Source organism: Harpia harpyja, chromosome 13, assembly GCF_026419915.1.
Source record: "Harpia harpyja isolate bHarHar1 chromosome 13, bHarHar1 primary haplotype, whole genome shotgun sequence".
NCBI classification, from domain to species: Eukaryota; Metazoa; Chordata; class Aves; order Accipitriformes; family Accipitridae; genus Harpia; species Harpia harpyja.
Genome location: NC_068952.1, coordinates 6175164 through 6193413, shown reverse-complemented (window position 1 = coordinate 6193413; position 18250 = coordinate 6175164). Strand labels below are relative to the sequence as shown.

At 53.8% G+C, this 18250-nt stretch overlaps 1 protein-coding gene across 4 annotated transcripts in view; it reads left to right on the top strand.

Annotated features, from left to right (window-relative positions):
• STUM (stum, mechanosensory transduction mediator homolog) overlaps positions 1-4961 on the top strand; it is a 48638-nt gene extending 43677 nt beyond the window's left edge. For all 4 annotated transcript variants that reach the window (XM_052805326.1, XM_052805327.1, XM_052805323.1 and 1 more), the window contains exon 4: positions 4012-4961. The gene's annotated coding sequence lies outside the window, so the exon portion shown is untranslated. The remainder of the gene's footprint in view (positions 1-4011) is intronic.
• Positions 4962-18250: the final 13289 nt, after the last annotated feature.

Below are 18250 nucleotides of genomic sequence, written 5' to 3'. Positions count from 1 at the left end.
GGGACCTGGTAGCAACACCTGGCTGCTTTTCCATTCCAAAAAGGTGACAGGAGGAGCCCTGCCGAAAGAAGGCAAAACCAGGCTGCTGCTCTTGGCCAGGGAGGGTCCTCCCAGGGACAGGAGCTTCACACAAACCCGCTGCCAAAACTGGGAGCCACCCGAGCGTGGCAGAGCCGAGACCTGCTTCCAGCCCATCGCTCCTGCAGAGGCAGGCGGTGGGCAAGGGGACGGCAGCGAACCTCGCTGCCCTACAAGCTCCTGGCCTCTCCTAGCACGATGGTTTGCTTTTAAGGCAGGTTTTCATTTTCCATGCAGAGCAGGTCCTGTCAGTTAAAATACCTGAGAGCTGAGATGTCAAACAGCAGCAAGTGCCCCTGAGCACGTGTGTCTCCTCGCCTGATCACCTGCAGGCAAAAAGTGCAGACCACCAGGCTGCTGTCCACGCGCCATGTGTTTAACCCTCAGAGGCATCGCAGGGGTACACTGAGCAGGACAGCTGCCCACCAGGGGTGGAGGAGAGCCCTGCACTGGACAGGGCACTTCTTGGTGATCCCCCCACGGAGCTGGTGGGGTAGGAAACTCCTTTAGTGTTTACACCAGCAGGAAACATGGCTTAGCCTCCCCATAGCCCCAGGTGCTCTCCTGATGGCTGGAGACCCACTGGCTTTAATGCAGGACATTTTCTCCCAGAAAGTTTCCTACCTGCCCAATGCCCACGCTTCGCTGTGAGTCCACAGCCTGTGGAAAGCAGGCACCAATACCTCGCTGCTCTCCCAGGGCTAAGAATAAAGCATAATCCACAGTCCCAGCTAACTCGTGGTGGGACAGGACCCATCCAAACCACGCACATTTATCCAGCGCAGGCACCAGAACTGACGACGAACTTTCTTCACCCCACCCTTTGACAACTGTGCGTGCTATAAAAAAAGCTTTGGGCTGCCAGAACAGGAGAAAGGGGCAGAGAGTCAGGAGCCTCGGGAGCACCAGCCTTCACTGTGAGCCAGGAGACTGCTGGCTCGAGCACTTCCTCTGATCTCAACAGCCTTAATCAGAGAGCAATTGGAACCCATATAATAAGGATGCAAATTTGTAACACAAACAACTCATTGTATATTTTACCAAGCCAGACTTCATCAAGGGCAGTGTATTTTGCACCCATTCCCTTTGTACATGTGCAAGTACTACCTGGTGTTTGAGGATGGCGTGCCTGAGCCAGCACGCTCAGCTAAACGCCTGTAAAACTGCACAAGCCCCACCGAGCACGTGTCCTGCAGTGCCTATAGTCTATAGGAGACATATGTTTAAACTGGCTCTTTGGCACATGGTTAGCAAGAGGAGAGGAAACAAATCAACATGAAATGGATTTGTGGAAGACCCTTCAGGTTAAGTTTAAAGCAATATTTCACAGGTCCTGGCCAAATATTAACAGTAACCCCCTGCATCTGCAGATGATAGAGATGATAGACAGACATCACTATCCCTGTTGTACAGCTGAGAAACAGCAGTATGCAGTAAGGTTAAATTACCAGACTCCAAAGCAAACCCATGGCAGAACCACAGGAATATCTCAGGCTGCATTCCTCTTGCCTCGCACCCTAAGCAGTGGCTCATACTGCTATGCTGGCCGGCCAGAAACAGGTATTTGGCAACTACCCTGTATCCAAATGGGGGTGCTGAGCTCAGCTTTTTGGGCTGCTCCACAGAAAGCAAAGATCCATAACATGGTGCAGACAGGAAAGCTTCTCATTTGTAATTTTAGAGGAAGATAGGTGAAAAAGCATCAACTTTTAAAGAGACACAAGCCACACAACACAGCAGTGAAGTGGGTTTCTTTGGAAGACAAGCACCAGTTGGTGCTTCGTGTTAACCCAGGGCTGGAAGTGCTCAAGCGGAAAAGCAGCACAGTTATCCTGCCACGGCGCTGCGCCGCAGTGAGACGTTTGCTTTGCCGAGCAGAGGCTTGCAAGACAGCAGGATTTTGAAAAAAATCAACTCCTAGTAGGTCAGTGGCGGAAAGATGAAACCCAAGAGCCATCTGACATCTGCGGTAAAGCCAAGGGATGAACTCCTCAAGATAACTGTTGCCACAGCAATCACCAAAAGGATTTCTACTCGTGATGTTCAACATTTTCAACTCTCTTTGACAATTTGTACCAAAAGCACCAGTTAAGAGGGTGGCCCCTCAGTGACCTGTACTGTAGCATCTGCAGCCCTGTGGCTTGCAGGACTGTACAGATGTTACAGAATTGAGCTTCAGCATTTACTGCCAGACAGAGAAGCTCTGCTCCTTCATTTCCCACCTGGGTAAATAGGATCCTAACCCTGAGCAAAGACGGAATCAGTAGCACAGCTGGAAAACACCTTCACAACCTGCTGCTATGATTGGTGGGAACTCTTTTTTGAGGTTTATAACTAGTCATCAGGCCACCCAAACAACTTGCTAGCTCAGCTGCAGCAAGCGTGATGACCAAGAGCAACGGTTACCCCTCACATTTGCCAAAACAGAACGGCTGGTTCAAGTGCAAACTCCAAACGCTGCCTGAGCATTGAGTTAGTTGTGCCGCAGTCTCGGGATGGATGTGCGGGAGCCTCTGCAGACACAGCTAACAGGTTTCATGAGGCCAGCTGGTAGAGGTGTTGAAAAGAAACCAGGCAAAGCCTTTGGATGCAGAAGCTGTGAAACAGGAACAGCCAAGCGTGGCTTAAGAACAGCTTGTTCTGGTGCCTGTGAAGATGGATTCACTTTTAGAAGATGGATTTAAACATTTAGTGGACAGGCAGCACAGGAAGTCTCAGTCTGGGGAGGGTTAAACAAGCTGACATTTTCACTGGGCATTAAGCTGCCAGAAATCCTATCTCCTGTGGCATCGGATGCCAGACCAGCAGCAGATCCAGCCAGACCATCCCAGAGATCCAGCACCTGTACAAAAGGTCTCCCAGGAACAAAAAGTGGCAAGATTGGCTCCTTGCCAGCATCACCAGGGTTTTGCTGGCCTTTCAGGCCGCGTTTGGTGCTGTCTGTCTCTGTGCTCTAGTGAGGACGGGAGAATTGAATGAGTTGGGGAAGGGCCTGAATGGAAATGCTGCCCTCCCTGGGGCTGCTACAGGTCTCCAGAGAGCATCGCTTCTGTAAAGTCTGTGTGCTGGTTGCACTTATTGCATGAAGGAGTTCGGCACCAGCAGCACTGTGCAGAAGTGCGGGATTTATAATTTACTTTCAGGTTTTTCTCTAAAAAAATTTTTATTTTTGACCTTTCTATCAAATTGCTGAAGCCAAGAAAACAGCCAGCACACCACTTCAGAGGCTCTGAAATCTGTCAAATGGGCAGCCAGGACAAAAGGCTTTATTTCTGCCTGTTGTGGGGATTTGCTTAATTGATTTTAATTAGCACCAGACAAATTCCCATTCTCTGCTTTAGGACAGGAGCAACTGTATCGATTCACCTTGCTACTGGGGAGCAAGCACCAAATTGCATTTTCCCCAAAGCTGCCCCACTGCAGTGACAATGATGTTAAAAACCTCCGCGTTTTCCAATAGTCCCAATTAAAACCAACACCTCCGAGCTCCCCCCAGCCCAGGTGGGAACAGCAGCATGCTCTTGGACAGTGGCAAGACCCTGAGCCCGGTTTCAGGTCTCCCTGTGGCAAGTAGTGGGGAGACACGTGCTGCAGTGAGCTCAGAGGCCGAGCTGACGGGATTTCAAACCTTAGTGGTCACAAGGGGGGGTCTGCTCAGTCCCCTCTTTAATACCACACCTTGCCCCCGTGACTTGTTTTTCCTCCTCTCGTAAGAGACCAGAGCTTTATGCCAGGGACAGACCAGGCAGAGCCCATCCCCTCGAGGGGCTCCTGGGGATCTGGCGGTGGGGAAGCTGGCAGCAAGCTGGAGGTACGTGCACGGTGCCCACAATTCACACACCAGTAAGACGACCCACGCAGCGTAAGACACAGGTATGAGTGCTAATTTGGAGCTTCCCCCCCCCCATCAGCAATGCTTGTCTTTCTCTTTAGGGCCAAATAAATCACCCAGCACATTTACACCTCTTTCTGGAGTGCCACAGAGGGAAGCCACCTCCTCCGGGATGCCCACCAACACTGGGGCTGGGTAACTTGCCCCCCGCTTGCGGGAGCCGTGCTGTACCGCACCGCCGCTGCAAACCGACCCCCGCCTCCTTGCCGGCGCAGCTTGAGGTCGCAGCCAGCGAACGCTTGACCTGGTCGAAGGCGCATGGCACCGGGCTATCCCGATATCATCATCTGCTTTATAAATATAGATGTTTTAGATGCAAGTTTTACAGCTAAAGAGTGGTAGTGGGTAACAAAGAATAAATGCAGTTGCTTCACCCCCATCTGCCAGCGACACGGTATTTTCTGCTGCTTTTTCCTGATTGTGAAAACCAGGTTTCTCAAAAAAAGGGCTTTAATGAAATAGTTCCTTGGTACTTGGACCCAGCCGGGCTGAACAGCTGATTTACTACTCAGTGGAGAGCAATTCCAGGTAGGAACCAAACTAAATGTCTTTTTTGAAATTTGTGGCCAGTCGTAAGCCAATTTCATCCTGGGTCAGCCCAACCATTTCAATGCAGAGCATGTTAACGGTTTGGTTTTTTTTTTTTTTTCTAAGTTCATTGGTGTTGCCAAATCCGCACTTACCATGGAAAAGGTGCTATGGCAGATGGCCCCCACCCTCCCGGCCCTTTGCCCACCTGACCCCGCTTGCCAAGGGGCTTGGCATCGCTCTCAGCCGTGGCACACATGCCCGGCGATCACAGCCGGGAAGGTCAGCGGGGCTTTGTGCCCAAAACGGCTCCGGCACTCAGCCGTGTTGTAGGGAGCGTTAGACATGCGAGGTGCCTCCATCTGTGCCGCATCCTGTGCTTCGAGACACAAAACTGCATGTTCCTCCCTACGTGCATTGACTGTCACACATTTTATAAGAGATCTTTCCGTTCTGCTGGAAATCGCCCCTTGTCGTAATCTCACCGTGACACAGTGGGTATTGTGCTGAGCTCCATGGACAAGAAACCGGAGTCACGGTCTCATTCTTCTTCAGGGGGCTGTTTTATTCCACCCTTGCCTTGCCTCCTACTTGTTTTGGGATGACCCTGCAGTTCACATACATGCATACACTCCAGCCAGAGTGTATTTTATTACTATTCAACCAAACTGCATCCTCTACAAGAGGCCACCAGGAGTTCATTGAGATTTAAAGCCCAGACACAAGAAGAGCTATAAGCTTGGCTAGATCTGATATTCCTCCCAGTCAAAAGCAATGCCTTCTCCCACGCGCTTGCTAACCATGGCATGATAACACCCCCCTGTAGTTTCTAGCTGACTTCTCTTCATGCTCACACACATAATGCACTTTCAGGCAGCACTGCAATTTATTTTCCAAACTGGCACTCGGCAGTTCCATCGCCCCATGGGACCAGCATGCTGTAAAACCCCAGGTGACAGTGCCACCAGCTGAACCAGGGTTAGTTACAGTGAATCCCACAGGAGCCCATACCACCCACAATCCATCCTTCCTCCTCTTGCCATCCATATGCATAACTAGAGCCAGGCTAAAATTCAGTCCTGCTTCTCTTGCACCCACCCACTGACCAGAGGGAAGTGACAGCCCCCCATCCCCTCCACTGAAACAGTGCAGTGGGATGTGAAGAATTCACGTAGGCTCTAGGACCGACAAGGCGAGAGTAGCTCAATCCATCTTCCAGCAGGCAGGTCAAATGGAGCGGCACATTTGGGCTTGGGATCAAAACAAGGGCTCGCCTCCACTGGCATTGCCTGGAGGCGATGGCAGCACTCCCCCAAATACCCAGCAAGCAATCCTACCCTGACCCGCACGCCTCCCTTTCCACCTACCACACACATACAGACACAGGCGCTGCTTTATAGGCTGGGAGGGGGATAAGTTGTCCATCTCTGGGTCCTGTCCATGCTTTCCTTGGGTTTGGCTCTGCTTGGGTGTTTTGGGTTTTTCCACCCTACAAAGGAGGGAACAGGTGCCGTTTGCACCCCGATGGTGAACCCACCTTTCATTTTCATGCCAGAGCCCAAACTAAGGGGTTAGAAAGGACCATTTGTATGCCTATTTATATCACTGAGTATTGGATTGTGACTTGCTGTGTTTTGATACTGTGGATTTTTTCTTTTTTTTTTTTTTTTTTTTTTTAAGTTAAATATATTCTATTGCTGGACAGCTGAAATGAAATGCAGTCTCTTTACATAGCTTGGAGAAATCCTGTCAGCCCTGGATCAAAATGGGTCTTCCTCCTCGCACCAGCTAGGTGGCGGAGAGCATCCAGTAGACACCAGCCCCCACCAGCATCACCTGCTGAGAGGAGGCAGGGGCCAGGGCACAGCTTGCTTAAGAAATTAATGACCCAGAGTCTTACAGGAGAGCAGAGGGCTGGTGAGAAGCCTTACCTGCACCTCTGAAACAGAGACAAGGGAGGGGCAAAAGCCACCTTGCCATTCCCCTGTGCACACACCTACCGGTAATCCTTCTCACCTGGGTTTTCTTTGCAGTTTTAACACTTTAAAATGAGTACAGGCACATTAACCCTGCTCCCCATGCAAAAGCAGCCCCTGCACTGCTGGGGGCTCGGCCACACACACCCGAGCAGAGCAGACCTTGGCAGGTAGCAGAGCTGTCACAGGGGAGCTTTCCCATGAAAGGCAGCTCTGCTGCGAGGGCTGACAGCCTGTCAAAACACATCTGCACATTTTGACCATCCGTACTTCATGCTCCCTGCTCCTCCTGCAGCATGCAATGCCCCGAAGTGCCATTGCTCTGCTCCCTCTCCAAAGCCAGCACAGGTGGGGAAACACATGGGAGATCCCAGCTGGACTTGTCAGGGCTTCCCTTGGTCATTCTTGAGAAAAAACAGGGGTCTGAAGTCTCTAAGCAATTGCTCATTCACATGAATGTCCACAACCTAGTAGTTTTGACCCCAAACATTGGCACACGGATAGCTTCCAGGCTGTCAAGCTTCACCCAGCCCTGCTTGGAAGCCTCACCTCTGTAGGAGGCTCCTTACAAACACAGGTTTACACAAGCAGCTTGTCCAACGCCAAACTGTCCTCTGTGCAAGAGACCTCACGCTCCCCATCCTGACCCCTTGGGAAAGCAAGGGCTGCAGCCATCACCCCATTTCTAGCCCAGGTGGCATTCACGGAGGATGGGTTTTGGCCCAGAAAGGGCCAGCATCTTGCCCCATCACAACCCCAAATCCTTGGAGGGCTGCAACATTGCCACAGGTAACAGTAGGCTGCAGGGAATAAACCTCGAGCACGTTTCTCTGTGCTATAGTGGGACTGCGCAGTCCCTCGCACGCCCTGCAGCCTGCGACCGACCATCATCTGCCGCTGCCCAGGGGGGTTTCCTCCCCTTTGCAGCACTTTGACTTTCCCCCCCTCCCTGCTGGGAAGGGGGAAGGTGGCATCATGGCACAGGGGTTGCTGGCCTCCCTTTCCAGGCTCCCAGCCTTTCCGACAGGCAGGGCAGGGATGGAGAGGGAGCCTGGCAGCACGGAGGGGAGGGGGCCGGTGGAGGAGGTGGAAGGCATCTGGGAGGAGATGCAACTGTGCCTGTGATATTCGCCCTCCACAGCCCCAAATGCAATGTTTGGAGATGGAGCTTGAGAGATTAAATTGTCCTTATCCCCGTCTCCAAATTGCCAGCATAGCACAACGCTCCTCCTGTTTGCACGGGCTGATGCAGGAGGAGCAGCAAGAGACCGAAGCCAAGCGTGGCCCTGGAGAAGTGGGAGAGGGCACCCACTCAGCGAGGTTGGGGACATAGCTGTCAGGAAGGTGACAGCACAGATGCCACTTCATCCGTCCTCACAAGTGGTGCCCAGCACAGACCATTAGTAACCACCTGACCCAGCCTCAGCGAGGGACACCCCACGGCTGGGCTGCAGGGAGAGCCAGCCCCACGCAACTCGTCTTTAACGAGAAGAACAGGGAAGGGGGAAGGATGCAAACTGCTGTTTGCAGCTCGGCAAGGCAATCAGCTGCAGCAAGAGCATCAGAGGCAGGGAGCCCACCGAGGACCAGCCTCAGGAACAGAGCAGCACGGAACAGCCCTACCCAGCCACGAAGCAGGGCGAACCGGGCAGCGGGTCCAAGCCTGGGGGGCTTCGATGGGATTCAGGGGACCAAACCCAGATTTGGTGCAAGACCAGCAAAAGGGGTCCTCTCACACCCCATGGTTTTGAGGGATCTGGTAGGCAAGGCAGAAAGCTCTGTTTCACTTACCACATCTTACTATTTAGGCTTCACCCCTCAGCATGTGAAGCACTTTGGGATGAAAACTGATATATAATATTATGATACTATTAATACACCCATGCAGACACACCATCACATGGCAAATCCACTAGAGAGATCTGGGATAATTATCTTGAAGAGCTCTCTTTAAAGTCCTACTAATGCAACAATTTCAGAAGGGGAGGGGAAAAAATAAGATATCCCCCCCACACACACACAAATGAGAAGTCAAAAACTGGAGCTTAGTGAAGACAAATAAGCCATAGAGAAACCCCCCCTTGCCTTATCCTCACCCAAGCACTGTTGCGAGAGCAGGTCCTTCCCTCATCTGGAATGACAAGCATCTCCAGCAGTTTTTGAGCCCTGTGGGCTGTTGACACCCACATCCCATGGAGTGCTCTGGCATCAGCAGGCAGAAACCCAGGAGGCTTTCAGGGGGGTTAAAGGAGGCAGAGAGGTAAGAGGCACAGCCTGCTGGCTCTTCAAATGGGCAGCAGCACCAGCTCTGCTGGAGCAGACACCAAAATCCCCATTTGGAGAGCAGCCTTAAAGCCAGAGAGCACCATCACCCAGGAACCCAGGGAACAGGGTGACCAGTGGGTTCCCGGGGTGCTTACCCCACAACATGCTGGCCCTTGCCAGGAGACAGCAACTCGCAAACCTGGAGCCCCTGAAGAGCTGGAAGTGGCCAACACAGCCCTGCTCTGCTCTTCTCCAGCATCCTGTGGCTGGGCAGAAGCCAGACCAGCACCACTCCTGGCCCCCAGCCCCGGCACACAGCCAAAGCCCACAGCCACTCTCCCCCAAACCCCACGCCGCATCCCGGGGCAGACCACCTGCCTGGCCACCCACCTCCTCCACACCACGCAGCCCCAGGGGAGGTACACAGCCACCACACGCATCTCACCCTGACTTCAGGTGCAAACTGGCTCACCCTCCCAAGCCAAGAGCAGAGCCTGCCCAGATGCCCTCCCAGCACACCTACAGCTCTTGCTGTAACTCCTCTGTGCAGCACAGCAGTAGTGGGGCCAAGGAAGCTCCTTTTCCAGCAACCACCACACACCGGGGAAAATTAACCTCCCTTTTCACTTGCAGCCCCCCTAAGCTGGGCTTTTTCCACCTCCAGCCCCCCTCCCCAAACCGAGCTCACCTTCTCAGGGCTGCCACACGCTGGTGGGACACATCCAGCCCTGCAGCAGCTCCTGCTGAGAGCCACGCAGGGCTACAGCCCACGGCACTAACAACACTCCCAGGTGATGGGGAGTAGCTGAGACTTTATGCAGGATCCAGAGCAATCAGTGTGACCAGGTGTGCTTTGCATGAGGCCATCTGGGAGATTTCAGGCTGTCGGCTGCTGTTACACCCGATGGGGCAAATGCATCTTGGGCAGGAGGGCTGCGGTCAGTCCCAGCTTGCAGCCCACTCTGGTGGGGAGCCGCGGTCTGACTGCAGGCAACTCTCACTGGTAGCAATGCAGACATGTGGGAATGCACTGCCTGGATATTGTATCATTTAGAGATATGTATTTAGAAAAATGTAATTTCAATTGTTTTCTGTTCAAACTAGCCTGAGCAACCATTTAAAAAAAAAAATCCATGCAAAGGAGGGTTATTGCAAGGTATGTACATACTATCTCAAAATCTGCGAGTCATGCACTCCAAATATACATTCAGATCTGAATGCAGCTATGAGCAGGTAGCAACTGATCCGGGAAGCTAATGTTACAAGTACAGGCTATTTCAGAGCTTGTTTGCAAAGCAAAATCACAGCCCTGTGGAAGAGGATGTGAACTGCAAGCCTAGCAGGAGTGCACGCCTGTGTCTAGGGCACATTAAGTGTGTCCCCAGAGGAACTGACAATGTGGCAGCCAGAGCATCCGTGCACTTAAAAAATGGCATCACACACCATGTCCCTAATATAACTTTGGACTGAGACTTGGGCCAACACACTTACTCAGGCTGCTCCCATTTCCCGCTCAGTCCCGCCTGCCGAGGTGGGCAAAGTGGGGGGACGAAACCGTCCCCAGGCTGAACCCTCCGGGGAAAGCCAAAATGCTTCAGCTCGTGGGCCGCCGGGGTGGTGGCAATAGCTGGCTGACATGGAGCAGCTGCCATCAGGGTGAGGTTTGCTGCCTGCAGCAGCTTCCGAGTTCCCTTTCACGTGCATGCAAACACACATAAAACCCAACACAGTCTGGGTCTTTTTCACCACCGGACATTATTTCAAATATTAATGTTTTAAACTACCAGGTGTTTATGTCCCAGGAGGGATGCAGCCAGCCTGCCTCTGCTGGCTGCCCCTCCAAGGTGCCTATGTTGCTCTAAGCCCATAAAAGACACTTAATGTTGGAGGTGCGCCTTCCACCAGGACCCGAGCAGCCCCAAATTCGGGCCCAGTGGGGCTCAGCGTGGCAGTGGCTTGCTCGTGGTCGTGCCAGATACAATCCTGCTCCTGCCCACGTCTGGGGACCGAGGCTGTGCGGGGCCGTGCCTCCTGCCTGGAGCCATCCCGGGGCGCAGGCATGAAGCTGCCGGGTGCTGATGCACCTTCAGTTGCCTCCAACCCCGCTGAGCCGCTCCAGCTCAGGATAAAGTGGAATTAAAGGCTAAGGCTGACCCCAAGGCCTCTTCTGTTTCTTCCCCAAATGGAAAAGGTCCGTTCTAGGAAATTAATTTCCTGGAGGTCTAATTTTAGAGAAAGCCTGTTTGTAATGACCCAAAAGATGCTTTTTTAAGGGGAAGGTGAGCATTCCCGTGTGTTTGATTACAGTAGGGCTGCCCCAGGTACTGGGGAAACCCTGCTGCTGGGGGGGCAGGGGGGTAAGGGCAGCTGAGCTGTGAGCACGGGAGTGCAGCTGAGAGGATGAGCCTCCTGCGGAGACGCAGGCACTGGTGGGGATTTGGAGTGCACCAGCCCCACGTCTAGCTGTGATGGGGACACAAGAAAGACCAGACCTGTAACTTGTGTGTGCAAGATCGCCTTTTCCCATGAGGGTCATCTAGCCAAAGCAAGATGAGGATCTTTGCTCAGCAGCAAACCCCACTTTATTTTTCAGAACTGCCACTGTCTTGCTGATAGTAATCAGATTCAGGCAGGAATAAGAAGAGATAGAGAGGGGTGATTTACTAAAACCTCCCAACCCATCCCCACTGCAGCGAAGAGTCCCCACAGAGCAACTTGTGCTTTGCCACGTCAGCTCTTCGTCCCATTTATGCCGTGCCGAGCAGGTCACGTAGGGGAACATCATGGGGGTCACCCATGACCCTGCTCTGCAGGGCCACGTCCCACCGTGGCCGCACGCCTTGGCCGCAGCGCGCAGGCAGCACCGTGCCCCTCTCCGACCGCGTTGCTCTAACCCTCATGGATGTCACCGATTAAGAGCAGGCGTCCCTGCGTCCCACTGCTCCTCTGGGCACGCAAGGGCAGTCGCGGAGGGATTTTGCTGGTGCAGGTTTCCAGCAGAGCATGTGGGCAGGTGTTGTACCTGAAGCGATGGCCAACCATCACGAGGGGCTGCCCACCTTTGCATGGTGTTACCACCCTGCAGAGCCCATCCCACAGGTACTGCCTTCTCCCCTTGCTTTTTGGGGGCATAAAAAGAAATGAAGTGTGAATTTAACACTAGAAAAAGATACTGCACTGCTGGTGGGAAATGTTTTTTAGCCACAGATCCTTTATGAAGGGGCAACCACGTCTGTAGCATCTCTATCTTGCTGCTACAGACTCCTGTTGCTTTTTCTTCTCACATTCCCTTATTCGAGCCAAACCCCACTTCTGCAAGTGAAGTAGCTGCGTGTGTCCCTGCAGGAGAAGTCCCCGGATTCCTGTCACGGAAAGCAGCGTATAAAACATCTCGGAGCAAAAGCACCTTCTGACAGGGAGGGCAGTCACTAGAAATAAAAGTATTTGCTTTTTATTTTCTGGCTCTGGTCAGCTGTTGGCCTAAATAATTTTGTGCCGCAGTTTCCCTTTGTGCTCCTTTGTCCAGGTGGCTTCAAGTGTAAGATTTTTACATTAGGGAAAGTGTGTTTGAACACCCTGGCAGTAGGCAATGGGGAGGGGAGGGACCTGACCCCAGGTCTTGCAGGACTGACATTATTAATACACACTGAACGAACGGCAGGAGACACAAAATCCCAGCAAACAGAAAGCATCAGCCCCAAGCAGGCGGTGGACTGGTGCTGGCAGTGGGATGAGCTGGTGGGGCCCAAGAGGTTCATCTGCTGCCGAGCTCCCTCCAGTGCTGTCCCGGGTGGGATTTACCAGGGAGCCCCCTCCATAGGCTTTCTCTTCAAAGTGGCACCAGCAGCAGCTGTCCTGTGCTCTCTGGCTGCTCCGGGGTGGAAGCACAGTTTTTCCCTGGAGAGGGAAATCCCTGCATAAAACCTTCCCTGCTCCAGCGCCTCACTGGGGAGCATCGCTCCTGCTGGGTCAGGGGCTGGAGGTGCAGGAGGTGGCAGACCCGTGTCCCCAGCCCACTATGAGGGTGGGTGAAGTGCGGTCCTGGGCATAACGGGGCTCATCCCTGGGGCCCTGGGTGGGCATCTTCATGCTGCTTGCAGGAGCAGAGTGTGACCACTTCCACGGACTTAAAACCATGCAGGAGAAGCACAAACCAAACTGACAGATACTACAGCAGGGCACTGCCTGCCTTCCCCATTTGCAGGTTTTTTTTTAATTTTTAATTTTATTTTTTTACACTTCACAGCCACGAAGAATAAATTTGTATTTTTCAAGTCTGGAGAAGAAAACAAAGTGCAGACCCAAACGAGACCAGGGGCTATAAGTCGGAGGCGGAAAGCTGGCCCTCAGGGTGGCAGGGGCTGGCCCCCAGTTTCCCCAGTCTCTCATTCCCAGAAACGGGTTATGGGCAACACGAAGCTCTTCATCCACCCTCCCTCCTGCTCTGGCGGCGATGCGGGACGGAGCCGCTTGGTGGGAAAGGGTTTTATTGGCTTTAATGATGCCCCCCCCCCGCCCAGCTCCACTTGCCCAGGGGGCAAGTCGCAAACCAGCGTCGCCCGGGGACCAGGCAGGGACACGGAGAGCATCCCAGACAAGCCCTGGGGGCTGGCCCCTTCCCGCGGGGAAACGCACCCCTTTCCCGCAGGACCCGCCTGGCTGAGCCTTCCTTCCCCCCCCCGGCCGGCTGCAGCCGCCGAGCGAGCATTGCCACCTCCCGGCCTCCGGGGGAAGCGCCGGGGCGGGGGGGGGGGGAGCCCCGTTTCACCCCACGCGGGACCGTGATGGGGGTCGTGGGGGCGGCAAGGGGAGCGGGGCTCGTTTTTTAAGGTCCGGTGGAAAGGAGCAGCCCGAGCACAGCCCCGTTTGGTGGTTAAAACCCAACACGACCCCCAGACACAGCTCGAAACCTGGAGGGTGCAGAGACGGCTCCCCGCCTCCCAGCAGGGCAGCAGCACACGCGTTATTTCCAAACCAGCAGGACCCTGGAGCTGTCAGGCACATCCCCAAGCCCGAGTGGCTGAGGTGAAAGGCATCCTCAGGCTGCTACCCCCCCCCCCCCCCCCCCCAAGATGCTATTTGGCCATCCTGGCACCCCCCTCTCCAAAGCCACCCCTGCCACGGTGGCCCCATGTTCCCCCTGCCACGCACACCCCCCAGCACCGAAACCCTTGGGGGGAGATGCAAAGGCAGTTATTTTCTCACCCTGGCAGCTCCCCCTCTCTCCCCCCCCCCAGCCCCCGGCCCTGCACCCAGCACCCACGGCAGAGCTGCAGCGGGCAGGGGGACGGGACCCTGGGTGAAACCCAAGGGGCTGTTGCCAATTTCCAAGCTGGCAGCCTCACCTCGCCCCGGGGCGGCAGCGAGGGGTCTCCGAGGGGAAAAGCCCATTGGTGGCAGCACCAGCCCCAAAATTGCATCATTTCATCGCTCTACGCCTCAGCGTAAGACAAGCCTCCCTGGTAGAGCCTGGATGCCTCCCCACACCTTTATTTATGGCCAGCAGTATTTAAGTGGCAGTGACTTAAGTAATTTATTTAAGCACTTAAGACCCTCCTTTTGAGATCTCATTGCTCAGGCAGTGCAACTCCCTCCAGCCCTTTCCTGGGGCAGGGGCTTTGGCTGGGACGGGGGGGGGACAGTGCTGCCCTGCATCATCCGTGGCAGGGGCGAAACACCTCATGAGGGGCTTCCCAGAGACCCCCCAAACCACCCCAGCTGGTGCCACTAACAACTCACACCGCATGAGCCTCAGATTTCTACCAACCACCACATCAAAGTCCTACCATTTTCAGAGGTTACAACTCCCAGCTGGCCCCCAGCACCCACTTATTTATAGGAGGTTCATTCCTGGAAGTAGTACCTAACCAGATAATTAAGAAGAAAATTAGCTGCCCCCTCTCTAACTACCTCATACCCCCATGGTGCTGCTGGAGGTGTTGGAAGGCTCCATGTGGTAACAGTAGAAGCCTCAGCAACACGTAAAGTTTTCTTTGTTGCATTAATGTAAGTGCTGGCCTCTCTTCTCTATATTGAGTTTATTAATAATTTAGTTTATTAATCCCTGAAGTGGCAGGGAGCCCAGGGCTTTGCTTTGGGGGTGCAGCAAAGCCAGGTGGAGTGGGCAAGCAGGGCTCTCGTTGTGGCACATGCCGTGCTGCGCTGGCAGCCCCAGCTTGGCACTGGGGCCTGCCCCCTTCCAACCTGGTGCATAAATCTCAGGGTCAGCACATGCCAGCACTCAATCAAGAGGGGTTTCTCTCCCTGACTTACTCCCTTCCCCTCTCCACCACAATGTCATGGTGTTTCCTTAACTCTCAAGAGAGGTTTTTACAGAACAGGGTTGAGGTTCTTACTCTTTACCTTCTGGGTTTGCATTTCAGGGTGCAGCTGGGTAAGTTTTGGAGGCTTTTGTTTTCCTCCACAGGTAGGAAAAGGAGTCCCGTACTGATGAGACTCTCAGTGGCCCCCAGAACTGGAGCTACATCGGCTGTCGGTAATGATGCTGCAGGAGCGTGCAAGCCAGCCGGACAGGAAACATGTACGTCTTTCTCACAGCCCACGAGAGATTGCTACGTGCACGTACAGCTGCCTCACATCTATAGTACTACCAGTTCTTTCTTGTACCAAGAGGTTTCTAGTCTTTAAGCAAAGTCCACGCTGGGTTTCTCCTGCAGTTTGTTTTAGAGATGCTGTGGCGAGCGGCAGAGATGCTGCAGGGACCGGTCCCCCGGCTGGGCTGCTCCTGGGGGTCTGGGCATTAAATCTGACTTTCCTATGGGGCAGCGCACTCACTCCCCTCGGCCACGTCTGCTCCAGGACAGGCTCCTGCTGTCTTGGGCTTGCACAAACAACCAGGAGGGACTGGAGCTGCCTTCAGGCTCTACAACCTGATTTCTCCTTCAGTGCAAAACCAATCTGGGGTTTTTTTGGTGGCCTTTGGTCCCCAGTGCTCCCTCCGGCACTGCCCGCAGTGCGGCTGAGAGGGAGAGGAGCAGGGGAAGCGCATGGCTGCGCCAGGCAGCTCTGATGCCCCTGGGTACTTTGATATTCTTGAGTGCGGAAATCGCAGGGTGGCACTCGGAAACCGCTCAGTGGGAGCCACAATGTAGTGCTAGCGAAAAACATAAAGAGCAAAAAAAATTCCTGGTGTGGAGCTGCCTTTGGTGGGCTTCCCTGCAGAAAGGGGATGGAGAAACTCAGGCCTCTCCCAGGGTGCCCCCCACCCAGCCTGGACCCCCACAGCCCTGGCTCTGCTCTCACTCTGCCCTGCTCCCTGCAAAGCCAGTTTCTGTTTGTCAGGATCCGTCCCCAGCGCAGGGTCCTTCCCTACTCATGCTTTTATGCAGCGCTGCTCCCGGCTTGTGCTGGGGTAACCAAAGCTGGAGCCTGATTCCCCCCAAAATCAGCATGGACACGAAAAGCCGGCTCCTGGGTTGTTCCCAGGCTGCCGTAAGCTGCACGGGGCAGACAGAGCGTACACCAGGCGAATGCTTCCCATATGCCTTTATTTGCAAAGTTACAGGATTTTTTTACAGGCACTGTGCGTTGGTGTTTCAGACCGGTTTGATTTTTTTTCTGTATTACCCAATGACTGAGAGGGGTGGTGGGAGTGGGGAAAATCCCTCACAGCAACCGTTCCTCCAGAAAGGCATAAGACATCTGAGAGGAACAACCTGCTTCTTCCGAAGCCATGAAGCAAGGAATCTGGTTTATAAACAGGCTTAAAAAATAATACACATATATAAGAGCAGCTTGAAGCTAAAGTACAGCAATAAGTGGTACATATCTATGCATAACTGTTCATATCCTTTCTCCAAAGCTGGAAAAGGGATGGTTTAAAAATTAAAAACACGGTTTTAAAAAAAAAAAAGGGATTCCATGCATTAAGTTTTAGTGTTTTGTGCAATTAAAATGGGATGAAAATAAATATAACTTAAAAAAAACCCAACCTTTTCCATGACACTAATGGAACAGAGGCAAGTCTATAAGGCACTTCCACGTGGGCTATTCTAGAAAGCCTGGCAAGGAGCTAAAACAGTGCAACCATTTACAATGGCATCAGATGAGCTAAAGACATCTGTCTGGTGAGATATGAACTGAGAAAAACCTTAGGAGGCTTCAATCCTTGGGAAAGAGGCTGGCGCATGGCTGCAGATGGCTCGATGGCCAACTCCTCCTCCTTATTGCTGCCAGGAGAAAACCTCCCCCACTGAGGGTGCTGGACCCACCGAACGATGGCAGAGGGGCTCTGGAGCACCGCTCCCAGGAAGCGAGATGAGACGGCGGGTTTGGGGATGGAGCAGGTGAGGGATTCGTGGCTGCCAAGCTCCTGCACCACCTCCTGCGCCGCACGCTCCTTCTGTCCTCGACGTGAGGGACGCCCCGGCTTGCCCTGCAGCCTCCCCTCCCCGCCGTCCTCTCGACGGCTGACCTTTAGCGAGCCAGCTCTGCCACGAGCGAGCCGCTTAGTTCAAATGTTCCAGGAAGTTAAAAAATAGCCTCCGCCCTAAATAGGGAACTGGGTGTTTTTGCAGGAGCAGGAGCGCAGAGGCCGTCCGCACAGCCCGAGCAAGCCGGGTCAGCTAGCTCTGCGGAAAAAGAGGGAAGGCACGGGGACGCCTGACCCTAACTCCGCATTGCCAAAGACAACTAACCCGGCCACCTCGAGAGCTGCTTTGCTGCTGTAACCCTTCACCACCTGCTGATAAAAATTACAGAGATGCTCCAGGCGGGGAGGTCACCCTGGGCCAGGTGCGGGCATTGGCAGCACTACCCCTACGCACATGCTTGGCTGCTGCCAAAAAGACTGATCAACCTGGATGGCTACTTTAGGTCTCATAGTAGTCCCTTATAAGCTATTGTTCTCTCCCCCAGCCCTGTCCGAAGACTTCATTCCGCATGGAGGGCTGTGGACCCCAGCTAAGGAGGGATGGAAGCAGCTCGTAGCAGGGGAGCTGGGTCTCTAGAGAGGAGCTCGACGTGTTACCCACCGTGCCAGCGCACCTAGCACAGGGGATGTGGGTGGGAAGAACCTGGCCATGGTAAATACCTGTGCCCAGCCACATGGCCCCACGGTAGGAGGAAAACCCTCACCCTCCAGTGCCACCTGAAAATAACTGAGCAACCTCTATGGGATGTCTTGAACACAGAGAAAAACCCAAATCTGCCCTTCTAGCATCTCTTAAGGACTCGGCACAGCCAGTTCCCTAGGCTGAAAGGTGCTGGCAAGGACAACTAAAGGGCTCCCACCCCAGTATCCTTCGCTATCCCCATACCTTGCTCACACACCTGGCTGCCAGAGGGTCCTGGGCACAGCCACTGAGTGTTTTTGGGATAAAGCTACAGATCCCAGTGCAGGGAGAGGCTCCTTCCTCCACCAGCCCTCTTAAAATCAGGCTGCACAAGAGACAGAAGCACAATAGGCAAAGCACGCGCTTGCCTAAGCAACCCTCCAGGCTGCTCCTGGCCGGCACGGCCGTGTGCTCCCAGTGACTCTGCGAAGCCAAGG